At 36.2% G+C, this 14,814-nt stretch overlaps 1 long non-coding RNA gene and 8 other non-coding genes across 12 annotated transcripts; all 9 read right to left on the reverse strand.

Moving 5' to 3' along the window:
* Positions 1-6,302: 6,302 nt before the first annotated feature.
* On the reverse strand, positions 6,303-12,308 carry LOC121314441. 4 transcript variants are annotated; one of them, XR_005950106.1, is made up of 10 exons: positions 12,257-12,308; positions 11,572-11,746; positions 9,840-9,920; positions 9,402-9,516; positions 9,088-9,186; positions 7,900-7,969; positions 7,459-7,606; positions 7,194-7,292; positions 6,598-6,721; positions 6,303-6,373 (listed from the first exon to the last, which is right to left on the reverse strand). It is a non-coding gene; the product is annotated as an uncharacterized LOC121314441 (long non-coding RNA). The 4 variants fall into 4 exon arrangements; XR_005950105.1 differs by having other exon boundaries at positions 7,749-7,969; XR_005950104.1 differs by lacking the exon at positions 7,900-7,969 and having other exon boundaries at positions 7,483-7,606.
* Positions 6,468-6,534, reverse strand: LOC121325856. Its single transcript, XR_005951377.1, has one exon. It is a non-coding gene; the product is annotated as a small nucleolar RNA SNORD58 (small nucleolar RNA).
* LOC121326120 lies at positions 6,881-6,947 on the reverse strand. Its single transcript, XR_005951426.1, has one exon. It is a non-coding gene; the product is annotated as a small nucleolar RNA SNORD58 (small nucleolar RNA).
* Positions 7,361-7,429, reverse strand: LOC121326131. The gene has a single exon (XR_005951428.1). It is a non-coding gene; the product is annotated as a small nucleolar RNA SNORD58 (small nucleolar RNA).
* LOC121325870 lies at positions 7,753-7,820 on the reverse strand. Its single transcript, XR_005951379.1, has one exon. It is a non-coding gene; the product is annotated as a small nucleolar RNA SNORD58 (small nucleolar RNA).
* On the reverse strand, positions 8,086-8,154 carry LOC121325848. Its single transcript, XR_005951376.1, has one exon. It is a non-coding gene; the product is annotated as a small nucleolar RNA SNORD58 (small nucleolar RNA).
* On the reverse strand, positions 9,255-9,323 carry LOC121325841. Its single transcript, XR_005951375.1, has one exon. It is a non-coding gene; the product is annotated as a small nucleolar RNA SNORD58 (small nucleolar RNA).
* LOC121325835 lies at positions 9,674-9,741 on the reverse strand. The gene has a single exon (XR_005951373.1). It is a non-coding gene; the product is annotated as a small nucleolar RNA SNORD58 (small nucleolar RNA).
* Positions 10,035-10,103, reverse strand: LOC121326136. The gene has a single exon (XR_005951429.1). It is a non-coding gene; the product is annotated as a small nucleolar RNA SNORD58 (small nucleolar RNA).
* Positions 12,309-14,814: the final 2,506 nt, after the last annotated feature.

A 14,814-nucleotide genomic window follows, 5' to 3' on the forward strand; every position in this document is an offset into this window, starting at 1 on the left:
GTGCTGACAAGATCTGGAATTGTTTGACTGGGAATCTGGTGGTTGATGCTGGAGAGTCTGACAGTGCAGATACACAGGTTAAAAACAGCTGCATAAGAAACTGTCTTAAATTAGGAAAACCAATACAATACACTACAATAAATAAATAAATAAATACTGAACCACCATAATATAGTTAGCTAAACACCAGCTTCAAACATGTTTTTATTTTTAACTCAATTATTTAATTAAAAAACACTTATTTATAACATACAAGAAACTGCATACATGGAATGATAAAACTGACTGAAATTAGAGACCTGTTCCATTATGCTGGGTATCTGAACGTGATGTTTCTAACTAGTGGATTATGCTGTTTTAGTTCATTTGACTGGACTGCATTTGGTACACCTGCTAATCCTGATTGCAGCGTACCATAAAATAATCACAGGTGGATCATCTGCTAAATCAGACTAAACAAGACCCTTATTTCCGCATACCAAATCAGATTCCTGATGATCCTGTTCAAGTGGATTATTTTTGTACTTTGAAGGATAAGACTAATTTAGTAAGCTTGCTTGTCCGATGCATTTACTGCTGAAAATGTTTTGTAGAGAAATGACTAGTACATCTGAAAATGTTATACTGTGCATTTCTTATGTCCGTCACATTTGGGCAGTCAGGCCCTTGAAAAAAAAGTATTGCACAAGAATATATATTTAAAATAAACTTTGTATGCATGTACCTTTGATATAATTTTCAGTTTAATACATTACAATTTCAGTTTATATGCTTTAACTATAAACAGCTAAATTTTGCAAAAATGTTGGCAGTTTAAAATGCAAATATGATCAGGCAGTTTGAAATGTGCACTAAAAGACAGGGACTACAATCACCCACATTGAAAATGAAATTAATTTATTTTTACTTAAATGTTTGCGTCAATCACACAGATGTACTTTAAATATTTATCTGACACAGAATTCTGCATATCGGATTAGTAAAGAAGGGTTTATGTTACATCTACGGCCAAAAGTTTTGTATCACCCTATAGAATTAAAAAAAAATAAATGTGCTTCATAAATTCAAATGAAACCTGCTGAATAATGTTGCGTTAACATATTGAATTACATACTGCTTTGTAGTTTTCCATACACTGATAGACTCAAAAATGTGACATTTGGAAATTTTACTTGAAATACTGTACTACTATTCTGGCAGATTTGTGTGGTATCGCTTTGTAGTTTCTTTGATTACATGATTTAAAGAAAAGATCTAAATTACGTTCATATAGTTTTTATTTTACGTATGTCTCAATCTTAAAATTCAAGATGATGTAAAACTTTTGGCCATAGCTGTAGCCCTCTTTATCAGTCTAACTTGTTCCAATCAGTTAAATCAATTATCAGGATCGTCTGTTTGGTGCTCTGTAATCAGGGTTACGTTAGTACATACTTGCAGGATTTTCTAGTTGCATTCTAGTCCACTTGATGTGAACTAAATCACTTACTGAACAAACAAATAAATACAACAAAACAAAAAGCAATGCTGCTTCACAGAAAGCGACTATTGACAAAACATTTACAACATTTAGATACTCCAGACAAACCAGGTATTAAGCTCATTTATACAAAATATCAGAAATCTATTCAATGAAATAAATTATTACATTTATTTTAGTCATTATTCCGGGTGATGATCAGAGGCGAGTATAAACCATCTTCAGTTCAAAGTTCTCTGAAGTAATATTAATCAGTTTTTTTGTCAGACACTTCAGATGGTCCCTTTGCGGCAGCGCCATTTTGGATTGGACTATCCATCTGAAGAAAATACAAAATGCTTGTCTGTTAATTGAGGGGTGGATATATACGTACAATTGCATAACAATTACTAGATTAATCAAAACCACCTCAGCTAACAGCTGCTGATCAAATTTTACACGATGTCCACGTTATTTAGTTTGCCCAAATGTCAATATTAGTTTTACTAGATGGTTTAGGTTGAAAAAGAAATGCAGTCAAAGAAAACATGCAATTCTCCTAATAATTTACTGTGCAAGCGACCATTTCTACCTATAGGATTCCTACAAAACTACAGCATAGGAGTATTCACAAAATGTAGTTTTGTAAATAAATAGAACTAAACTCATAATTGTGTGTTCATGAGTGACCTACAGTACCTTGCATGTTCCACTGCTTTGTCCATTTGGATGTTCTGTTGTGGCCCCAGTTTCCACTATAGATTTATTGGGCCACATGCGGCTGATGAAAGGAGAAATGAATGGGTAGATAATCGGCTCCAGGAATTTCTTGTAAATCCAGAGCAGGACTGGAATGACGATGCAGGGAATGCACACCATTGTTGGAACACTTACGGACTGACACGATTGTGACAGGCTGCTCTGAAAAAAATGCAAGAATGCAAGACAGGGTGAAGACCTAAAATAAGCACAAAGTTAAGGAAAAAAGGCCATAATGTATAGGGTAGTGCAAGAGAGAAAGAGAAAGTGTGCAAATAATACATGGGACAGTGTGTGTAATGAGAATTGAATGCCTACCCAAGGAGTAGGGTGCTAAATATCCTCCTCTCTAACCCATGCAGTATTTTTTATAATCTCTGGTGCACAATGTTTTCCTGCAAGAGTTCTAAAATTCTGTGTTGCTTGCATATTATTTTATTTTAAATGGGTCCAAACTGTTTCTGAAATCTGCAACTATACTGATTTTGTGGGGCCATATCAACCCAGTAATCCTGCAGTCCTTGTCAATGGTCTGTACAATGTTAGTAACAGTAATTGCTATACAGCTTTCATTCACACAATTCCACTGCTGCTGTCATGGTTTGGGCATCTTGCATTCCTACTCTTACTACTACTTCACTTTGTTACTCAACTACTGGCCAGCCATCCGTAAGCCTAACATCTATGGTTTGGCTTGAGAACCACCTTTCCTGGTGAAAATTATTTTGACGTGCATCACGCAACAAATAACAAAAGATACATGTATGTTAGGATGGACATATTAATTAATCGTAGAACAGGTACTAGGATTCTAGTTTCTATGAAGATAAAAGCAATAATAACAATCAGAGATCTTTAATTACTGTACTCTAGATTGCACGGGGGGCGCTATGCTTTAGTGAGACAGGTCCCATGTTCGCGCCCGCCCTCCGCCTGAGTGTGGATTGCCTCGCCCTGTGTGAGGCGCCTGCCTGCGGGGACCGGGGTCGCTACAGTTACCTAAATTACATTTTTTTTTTTTTTTTTTTTTTTTTAAATGTACAGGTTGAGTTCAACAAAGGACACGGAGTTTTGTCATGTCCCAGTGCTCATGTGTAGTTCACACACATACATTTTACCTACACCATACTAATAATATTCAGATTGGTGGCAAAAGGGGACTACGGAAATTCAAAGATTAGAACACTAGGACATTAACAAACATTTATATTTTTTAAAACTGTTGACTGATACATTGACTTATTACCGTCAATCCAGTTTGATTAATAAACATAATGGAATTGCTTGTTACATACACGTTAGTTGTTTAGTTACGTAACTCACGGTATTTTAATTTATCCTAAGCACAATAAATATGCTACGCAACAAACATAAACGTACATCTTTATAATTGAGCAACCGTGTACAAAAACTACGTATTTATTATACATGTTGGGTCTTACCGTAGTTGAAGGCGTTATTTCACCGTTTAAATGTACCAGTTTAAGAGAAATTTACTCGGCAGATGCACTATACAGTATAACAATAAACTCAGCAGACAAATTTGCTTCTCTTCCGGTTCAATGCATGGATCGAAACAGGAAGAACCTGCTAGAAGGACTTGAGAGAACTACTTATTTTTTGTTTTTATATTATATAGTTGGTAATTGAACTATTAAAATCAAACAAAGAAGACAATACACAAGTGGTCTACCTGGATTTGTGGTAATGTACAACCTTGACTATCAAAATAACCTTGTTTCATTTCTAATTCTAAAACTATTGTATTTATTTATTTTTCTTTATTTGCTCAACAAAACATAATACAATACATAACAAGAGGAAGCCATTACCTCAGAATATATATTCCATATATTAACTAAAATACAAAGGTAAGCATCTTGGTGGTGTTGATGTAATTCTCCACGTCTTTTTAAAAAAGAAGGTAAAGTTTGGTTTATATTTTAACCATTTCATTTTATGAATAAGGTATTCTTCCCAAAATAATCAAAAGATTAATCACATGTATAATATCCTGTTTCATCTCATGCACCTTTGAAAAATAAAACAAAATATCAACACTCAAAACATTCTCAGTTAATCATGCTGCATATCATTTTTTTTTTTTTTTTTAACTGCATGTTAATAAAAGATGTAGTTTCTCTTTCAGGATTACAGAATACACTATCATTATAACACTATAAACTATAATCCGTGTCAATTTTAAACCTAGCCAAGCCACTTTTTGTAGGGTAGAACTAATGAACAATTTCATAAGATACTTCTTAAATCTAAATACTGAGCTCCAAAAAGAACTAGCAGAAGGAATTGCAGCAACACTAGAGCTTTCATGTGCTTTTGGTCACATTTATGATTCACTATGTGTTTGTCGCCTAGATATGTTGTTTGAAAGTTAAAGAAAAAAAAAAAACTATTAAAATAAATTATAATTATATATATATATATATATATATATAGAGAGAGAGAGAGAGAGAGAGAGAGAGAGAGAGAGATTTTTTTCTTAGACCAAAAGGAGCTCCTCTAGGAAGTGCAACAAAAGACTATAGCAAACTCCTTGGCAGTAGTAAACATTTTAAAAGTTTTTTAGAAATGTTGAATCATTTAAGTTGTCCATCATCGTTAAATAATTGACTCACAAACAAAATGTTATTTTCATACCATCTTTGGAAAAGCAAATCTATTTTTATATCTTACCTCCTTGTTGTTCCAAATAAAGTAATTGTGTGGGTGAAAATTGTGTTTGTACACCATGGACCAATTGAGCAGTGCTTATGAAAGTTGGCAAGAGCAATAGGAAGTTTATTCACATCAAAATATATTTCACTAAAAATGCCAAGTTTTAAAGTCTAGAACACTGAGACCCCCTTGTTCTTGTCAATTACATATCTTCTAGGGTTTTTTTTTTTCAGACTTATCACCTTGACTGATTTAGCTTCGATCACTCAAATTCTGTTTGTCGTTTAAAAGGCCCTGAGGCCGGTTTTTCAAAACTTGTAATCTGAATAAAAAAGTGATCCCGATTCGCTAATGCTTTGTTTTGTGATTTCTTTTCTTGGGATTGTTTTGATCCAGGGTGGGTGGTTTTAAAAAAAAACAAAAACAAAACATACATCGCTGGTACAGCAGTCCCTTGGTTAAAACCACACCCCTGTCACTCCCCCAGGCCCTTTTCCCCTTATGGGAACTAGACTCAACCATTATTTTAATTTGTATTTGCCTAGCTGGAACACTTTCTTTTATTATTTAGTTTTATAAGGCAATATTGGATTTTTCTAAATAAATAAAAATATTCCCAACACAAACTATTGTACTGGTGTATAATTTCCATCTCTGGCAACATATTACTTAATTTGGAGGACAAAAGTAGGGATATTTCATAACCAGCAATATTTAAGGGGCATGTGCATTCCCATTTGAGGATGTGTATGTAAACACTACACTAAGACAAACGCTTATCAAATTAGTATTACTAAAACACTACTAACAAGGTCTCGCTGATAAAGGCATTAGATTTTAGTGTAAACTGTCAGCTACAGTATGTTTACAAACCTGTGTTCTAATTTTTAGTCATGTAGTCTTTAAAGCAAAACATTAAATCAAAGAGGAATATGACATCGTATATGCAGCCGTTCCAAATGTGCTGAACACAACTTTCATTTAAGCCAAAACATCCACCAGGAGCATAGCAAAGGGAATCACAGATATGGCCAGTGTTTAAAACAATTTGATAGGGAAACTTATTTTTACCTGACACCACTGGTAATGGAACTTGACAAACCTATAGAAAATAGCTGTGTAGCAATTGTAAAAGACAGCACATGAAAATGTGTGGCCTATCAATGATATGGCTTAAAGGTTAAAACAATATGGCAGTAAAACTACAATTTTTACTAAACACTGGTAATGTAACTGGACAGAAGTTAAAGAATACACCTGTGTATTAAATATTAAGTGCAACCTGGAATTGGTCAACTTGAAGATAGAAGTTAGTGGACATATGTGGTAAGACTCCACCTTAAAGGCATTTCCCAAGCATACAAAATCTACAGCAGAAGGGAAAAGAAACAAAACACCACTTTTCTACTGGTTACTTGATTTGTTTTTATTTTATGCACTACGTTTGTTTTATTCCCCTGCACCAATCATCCTGGAAACCTGAAGAGAAAGACAATACAATCAGTACAATAAAACCTTAAAACAGTTACTTAACCTAGTTTAAAAACAAGAAATAATTCATCAGTTCTTTTTGATTGCTCAGTAACACAATTTTATTTTCATGGATATTCCAAAGGTGTCCTAAGAAGTCATCATAGCAAACAAATATCTGGCTTTACTAAAACATGTACACACAACTAAAAAAAATTCCCCTAAGTAATTACTTTTGTCTTCTGAGCAACCTCTTCTTTTGGGACAATCTGCTCCTTCTCTGTGAGAATCTCCATGAATACCAAAACACAGCTTTGTTGACCTGTACTTGATCACTGGAGAATCCATATCACAATCCTACAACAAAATAAAAGCAAATTTATTAAAACAAAATAAATAAAAAGCTACACAGGAAGTTCAAAATAGCAATCATGCAACTGATCTCTACTGGAGTGCAAGAATGTTTTATTTACACCTAAGGTGTTAGCCAATCTAAAGCAGATTATGCAAACCATGGCTGCTCAGAATTCTTAACTGTTTTCATGGAAATTCCAAAGGTGTCCTAAGAAAGTCATCACTGCAGCCAGTTTACACTAATCTGATACAATTCTAAGGCTACCTAGTTTTAATGCAACCACAGTTCAGCAACTAATCTGTAACGTACACTGAGGAATACATACTTTGATACCCATAAAAAAAAAAAAAAATGGTACCTTGGTGTTGTTCTGAGTACTCTTGATCTTGAAGTCTCTCCAATCAAGTTCTGGGAACCGTTCCCATCATAACACAACTGTAGTATAGACTATATTAGAAAGGTTTTGAAAAGTACCTTGAGCTCAAAGTTGCTCTCTGCTTTCTCCAACAGGTGGAACAAGAACTCTGCACACTTCTCTCACCAGTATCCCTGTGTACAATTCCACTGCTTAGTCTGAAACAGAACAAAACATATATTAGATATGTAACACTAGTGCACTGCTAAAACTATGAAATTGTAAAGTTGCTCAGATCAATAGAGTTGTTTTCATGGTTAATTCCAAAGGTGTCCTAAGATTGTCATCATTGCAACCATTACTTGGCTTTAATAAAACACATACACTTAATTCCCCTAGTTGAATTACATTTTTCTTCTGAGCAACCTCTTCTTTTGGAACAATCTGCTCCTTCTCTGTGAGGATCTCCATGAATACTAAAACACAGCTTTGTTGACCCGTACTTGATCACTGGAGACTCCATATCACGATCCTACAACAAAACAAATGCAAATTTTAAAAAAGATGCACACAGAAGGTTCAAATTAGCAATCACACAACTGATGTGTTATACTGGAGTACAAGAATGTTTTACGTCTAAGGTGTTAGCCATTCTAAAAGTAGATTATACAAACCATGGCTGCTCAGAATTCTTAAATCAGTTTCATGGAAATTCCAAAGGTGTCCTAAGAAAGTCACCCCAGTGGTGCAGTTTATTTTAATATGTCAGATCACACTTCTTGCTAATCCATTTGACATGAAACTTCCTTAAAATACACTTTTTACTTTTTTCAGCATATGGAACTGCAGGAACTCTGCACACTTTGATCACCATCTTCGCATCCTAGCCCACTGTCTAGAGGAAAGAAATACTTTGTATGAAATGAACAGTTGCGTGGATTGCAGAGGTCCCTTATTCAGGTCTCCCCCTCTTATTACTCAGGTTTAATCCTACATCTATAAAATTGTAAAGCTGCTCAGATCAAAATAGTTGTTTACATGGTTAATTCCAAAGGTGTCCTAAGATTGTCATCACTGCAACCATTATTTGCTTTTAATACACACTTCAATCTAATGTGTTGATCACTGTTGCAATATAACATGCAAGTTCCCACACTTATGAAGCGGTACCTATTCATTAACTGGTCTGTAGATTAATACCTCCTGGGATACCCATAACCAAACAAGCTCTACAAGAATGGCTTTGATCATCAAAAGGTTTAAAATAACAAAACTTACTGAATTAAATAGATGGGTAACAAGGTTTTGTACTAAACAATGCAAATAGGACTCATCTCAGGTTCATGTTATACAATTAAAAATAAACTGACGAGTCAATATGGTAAATGTTTCCTATTTAAGAAACATTGCTTCCAACCAACCAAGTGATTGGGTTAAACTATTATAGTACTACATATATGATAGCAGAACATTCTGAATAAGATGGTAAATATTATTTTGGGAGTCTTAACTGAGCACATCCAAGTGCTGCTGTCACTGGCATTTGAAAACTACATGCTTGGAGGCATTGTGCTTGAGTGTCCTGACGGGTTAAGGGTAACCAAGCAACATATTATTGTACTTCTGATTTGCTATGAGTGCTCTTGAGTTTGAAGTCTCTGTGGAAGGGTGAAAGCCCTGCCGGTGCACTGTGTGTGTGTGTGTGTGTGTGTGTGTGTGGAGTATTAGGTGTCAGGGAGGGGGTTAAATTGCTCCCTGCAAAAACGTGGAGATGTGGCTGGAGCCGTCAAATGATTAAGGCTTCTGCTACAGGCGTATAAATAGGGTGACCACGGGTGTTAGTTTGGAGGTAGTGATGGTGAACGTACTGTGTTTGTTGTTTTGTGACGATTGTAAATAAATGCACTTAAGCGCCTAACTCTAGCACTTCTGGTCCGAGTCTCCTTGCCGACGCACCCCTTCAAACTCTCCAGTAAAGTCTTAGGAACAGTAGTAGAAAGGTTTTGAAAGTACCGTGAGCTCAAAGTTGCTCTCTGCTTTCTCCAACAGGTGGAGCAGGAACTCTGCACACTTCTCTCACCAGTATCCCTGTGTCCAATTCCACTGCTTAGTCTGAACCAGAATAAAACACATATTAGATATGTAACACCAGTGCACTGCTAAAACTATGGAATTGTAAAGTTGCTCTGATCAATAAAGTTGTTTTCATGGTTAATTCCAAAGGTGTCCTAAGATTGTCATCATTGCAACCATTGCTTGGCTTTAATAAAACACATACACTTAATTCATCCAATGTTACCTCAAAAGAGATTCCCCTAGTTAATTACCTTTTTCTTCTGAGCAACCTCCACTTTTGGAACAATCTGCTCCTTCATTGAGGAGCTCCATGGATACCAAGCTTTGTTGACCCGTACTTCATCACTCGAGAATCCATATCAAGAGCTTACAACAAAACAAATGCAAATTAAAAAAAAAAAAAAAAAAAAAATCCACAGAGGATTCAAATTAGCAATCACATAATTGATATGTGACACTGGAGTACAAGAATGTTTTACGTCCAAGGTGTTAGCCATTCTAAAAGTAGATTATGCAAACCATGGCTGCTCAGAATTCTTAATCGTTTTCATGGAAATTCCAAAAGGTGTCCTAAGAAAGTCATCACTGCAACCGCAAGTCACCCCAGTGGAGTAAAGTTAATTTTGATATGACATTTATTGCTAATCCACTTGACATGAAACTTCCTTAAAATACAATTTTAAAAGTACCTGAATAGAGCTTTTTTCAGCATATGGAACTGCAGGAACTCTGCACACTTTGATCACCATCTTCACATCCTAGCACACTGTCTAGAGGAAAGAAACTTTGTATGAAATGAACAGTTGCGTGGATTGCAGAGGTCCCTTATTCAGGTCTCCCTCTCTTATTATTCAGGTTTAATCCTACATCTATAAAATTGTTAAGTTGCTCAGATCAAAATAGTTGTTTACATGGTTAATTCCAAAGGTGTCCTAAGATTGTCATCACTGCAACCATTATTTGCTTTTAATACACACTTCAATCTAATGTGTTGATCACTGTTGCAATACGACATGCAAGTACCCACACTTACGAAGCTGTACCTATTTATTAACTGGTCTATAGATGACTTCCTACCTGAGCCCCTTTCACACTGGCATGATCTACCCGGCTGGGTCAGAATTCACCCAGGCAGGACCCAGTGTCATGCTGGTCAGGTACACAATTTCACACGGTTTTTAATAAAAGCAGGGCTGACTTGGGTGAAGGACGCAATACGCGTCTCAATGCCCCGGAAGCAGCTTATTATAGACGCTTCTATCCAAGCATCTCTGGATTGAACCATCGGCCCAAATGTTGACTACAGCAAATGTTTCTTCATCTCTGCTGCAATGTGGCTCATGGTGTTACTCAAGCAACAAAAATATGGCTAAACAAAAAAACAAACGTTCCTTGCGGAAGTGAAACCTTCACACACGTGTGGCTGTTTGTTATTGCATCAGCAAATGAATGGAAGTCAAGCATTTTGCCTCGCTCAATCCGGGTCAAAGCGTGTAGCCCCACATCCTACATGGTTAACCCGGGTACATGGGATTGTGACCTGGTGTGCCAGTGTGAAAGCAACTTTGAATACCCATGACCAAACAAGCTCTACAAGAATGGCTTTGTTCATAAAAGCGTTAAAATTACAAAGTTACTGGTAATTAAAGATGGGAAACAAGGTTTTGTATTAAACAATACAATAAAAATAGGAGACTCTCCTCATGTTTATTTTATAGAATTAAAATAAACTGGAGTCATGCGAAAAAACACCATGCCTTCCGAAGGCACGGGCTCCATATTAGCTGGGTTGTAAACATAAAATACAGTGCATACTGGGATAGTCATATTAAGCCCCACAGTCCATTGTGCTGCTAAGAACTGACCAAACTATTTTAATAGTGTTTGTACGCATTAAACCCGACTAAATATGAAAACAGTACTTCAGTATGGACACTTTGAGCTGGATTAATTAAAATGACTGAGTATGGTTCAAGATCCGTTATGTAGTGTGGACAGGGCCTTAGAGGTGGTCTCGAGTAAGGTTGCTTTGTATCCTGCAATTGTTCAAGAGCTGAAAAAAAAGTAAAAAGGTCTAATAAAGCAAATTATCAACTATGGGTCTAGTTAAGTAATTGAGATCTCGGTTGGAACAAAAACCAGCAGCCAGGGGGTCCCCAGGACCGAGTTTGAGAAGCCCTGGGATAGAGCAATTCAGTGTTAAAGGGGCTTAATACAACTTAAAATGCATGCCATAATGTGTTCATGGTCATAGTATTAGGCAGCTAAACCAACACCTCCATGCTGGATTCAGGTTCTCTCAACTCAAATGGAAACCATTACCTGACAAGACTGACTAAAGGAAATGTGACTTTCATTTTTTTAAATCCGAGTTTTAATTAAATATCCATTGTTTTCAGTACAATCGATTTTTACACTTACCTATCTTGCTCCAGCTGACCAATACAAGTCTCCGCGTGGTATTTTTTCGTTTCTCTCTGCCACTCTGGACCAGCGAACCATTCATCAGAGAAAAACACCGATTTCGGGTTCACGACTAGCCGGTTTAGGCAGCGCTCGTCCGGCAAAGACAAACCGGTTGCTGCCCTTCCCAGTCCTGCAATAACGGGCGATACAAAATACAGTACAAGTGTATTTAGATAGCTATTGAAATAAAATACGAATTTCTCTGAAAATAAAATACATATTACTACATGTTTTATCACGTCATTTACATGTAACCCAGTTTCAGAAAACATTTAACCGAACGCAATATAAACACACACAAATGGGAGAACAACGAACTTGTACAAATCAAATGACTTTAACCAGCTTCATGTATTGTTCCCGATAGCCCACACAGAGAATGTCACGTATTGAATATACTAGCAGAGTTTTCTTTTTCTATTCTAGTATTTGGGCCAAAGCCCAGCAAAGCACACTGCAGTGTACCCATTACAACCACGTGGAGAAATCCAATCCGCAAAAAATAAACATTTAAAACTCTCTGCACTCATATGAAATTAACAGAATGTGTCATTATACAGAAATTATGTAATTTTCAATAATGAGTTAGCATAGTATCGAGATTAAAATAAATAATTTTGATAGGAAAAACCACACTAACCTTACCCCTGTCCTCTCGTCTAGTAACTGGGAAGAGATGACCCGGAAGAAATATTATATACGCTGAGGTAGTTGTTGTTCCCCACATAAACCACTAGATGTCAGCAAAGACGACCTTTAGAGCAATTATTACAACACAAAATAGGATTTTGGTAGAATTCAATTAATGATAATTCTCCAGAGAAAATCTAAACACTATCTTGCTAACCGTGCTAGTAAACTCAATTCAAATGCAAGCACACGATTTGTGTTAGCGACATTTTCTTTGTAAAAAATTACAGCATATACACAAATACTCTTTGCTCGCAAGAACGCCTCTGTCATATCATGCGGTATGCAATATCAAAGAGCAATGCCACTGTTGGATATGCATGAGCACGTGGACTGTTGAGTACTGTATAATAAAAGTGACGTAGCAGTAGGAGAACCAACACCAAAATATAATGGGAAGGTTAACTGAGGTGCCTTCCAAGCCCAGTTTGAGCTGCCCTGTCTACTAATACTTTTCTCTGGACAAAAGTAGATGGGGAACCACGGGATTAACATTATCCAACAACAAAGTGGGGCCAACTCCCCCCAGATGCAGCTTGCAGCTTGCAGCCCAGCCCAAGACTGCCTTCTCTATCCACCAGCTGCCACATTCGAGCGGCTGACGGAAGGCATTGAACAGGGTCCCACCACACCACTGCCTGGTGGATATGGACGATCTGCTGCTACACGGGCCAACCATTGATGAGGCTTTACATGCCTACCTGTGCCTGTAATGCAGGTAATGCAGCTACATTGTGTTAAATTCAACCTTCAGAATGTTCGCAAGCTCATCATACTCTGCATTTGTAGTTCCCATTGCGGAGAACTGGAAAATACGGTTCTTGGATCAGGGCAGACTGAAGCCAACTCAGTAGTGCCCCTTTCAAATGACCATCTGTGTACAGTTGCTTGTTTTGCAGAAATCCATTTCAGGCTTTCTTGTTGAATGCTTTTAAAGCATAAACAATTGTGTTTGAAAGATGTTAGCAGCTCTTGACAGAAATAAATGGCTCAGAAGTTTAATGGATTTTTTTCGTTGTCTATTTAGCAGTACAAATAGTCTAATACTGCTAAGTTTAAGGATCTACTGATTGCTTGTCAATTCTTGGCAGAATTAAGGGTAGTTTTGACATTGTGTAGTTTTTTTTTTTTTTTTTTTTCAAATGACTGTAGCTAAGGAGTAAAGACATGCACTCATTTAAATTTTCCTATTACTAGCCGATCCTATTAAATATGTTTAAAAAATAAGCTGTTATACAGTTTTAAGAAATGCAACAAAAGCAGGACTTCACTTCCCACTTTCCTAGAGCTTAGTGTTCTGACACAGCGAGCAGAGCACACAGTTTGCAAAATTGAATATGCAAGTTAGTTTGGGGAACTCAGTAGAAAAATGTGAGACCAAAACATGAATTATGATTTATGAATTTAAAAACCTGATAGGTTTTTAAAGTTGAGCCCTGGACCCTCAATGGGGAAAAGGTTTTGGGGAGTTCTAAAGAGTTGTATGGTGGAATGTGATCATTTGTGTTACAGTTCAACAAGACATCTACAATCAAATCAGGACAGCAGGTAGAAATCCCTTCTTCTATTTTAGCTGTTTTCTCAAAACAGGCATTTGACTTTTGATATGTGATCACAAGTTTTCTTTGATTCAAATATTCTAATTTCTAGTCTACTGACAGATCTGTATGTACAATGTATACTTCAGTTTGTGCAAATCTTATGCTACACAGCAAGAAAATTGCATGTCCATATTTCAGCAACAACTGTTACTTTTAGGATGATACAATATATTCTTGAAATTAATGCTGCTAATCAACTTGGTTGGCTGTTACAGTGCTATCCCATTACAACACGAGCTGCTATATTGCAGAATTGGTTATAACATGGTAAGGTTGTGGCTCCCATTTCCCCCATAATGCAGTTTGACTCGCAAACGTTGGGTTAACGTTACAGATGTTTTTAGCGATCCACGTGATGTTATCGTGAATGATAGGATAAATTGTAATCGATACAAAATAAACAAAAAAACGTTTTATTTATTTTTTATTAAACTGTCTGTTAATGTTACAAAGCACGTATGAAACAATACAAGTGTGTATAAATGTCCTTGGATTGTGTTATTTACAGTTCACACTATAAAAAAAAAAAGTAGTTTAAATAACGTATTACTTCCATTTGTCACCACAGCGTTTATTTTAAATTGATAACAATGACTGCGGCGCTTAAGAGGGCAGCCATTACAGACTGACCTTTATTAATACTACGATTTTCAAAGGCTGCAGTTAAATTCAAGAGTGTGATGTAGATGTTTCAATGCACCAAAAATTACCTCAGAATATTAGTTTTATTTCTGTAACAATATCCTACGTGGTTATTTTGTTCTCACTAACTTCCTTGTTTTTAATTTATCTGCAAGAAAAACCAAAATGAAATCTTCTCATAGATAGTATGCACATTGTTTTTATTTGTGCGGGATTGAGTATGGGAATTACTATTGAACTAAAAACAAAACCACCTATAAAGAAC

This window comes from Polyodon spathula, chromosome 1 (genome assembly GCF_017654505.1).
Source record: "Polyodon spathula isolate WHYD16114869_AA chromosome 1, ASM1765450v1, whole genome shotgun sequence".
In the NCBI taxonomy this organism is placed as follows: Eukaryota; Metazoa; Chordata; class Actinopteri; order Acipenseriformes; family Polyodontidae; genus Polyodon; species Polyodon spathula.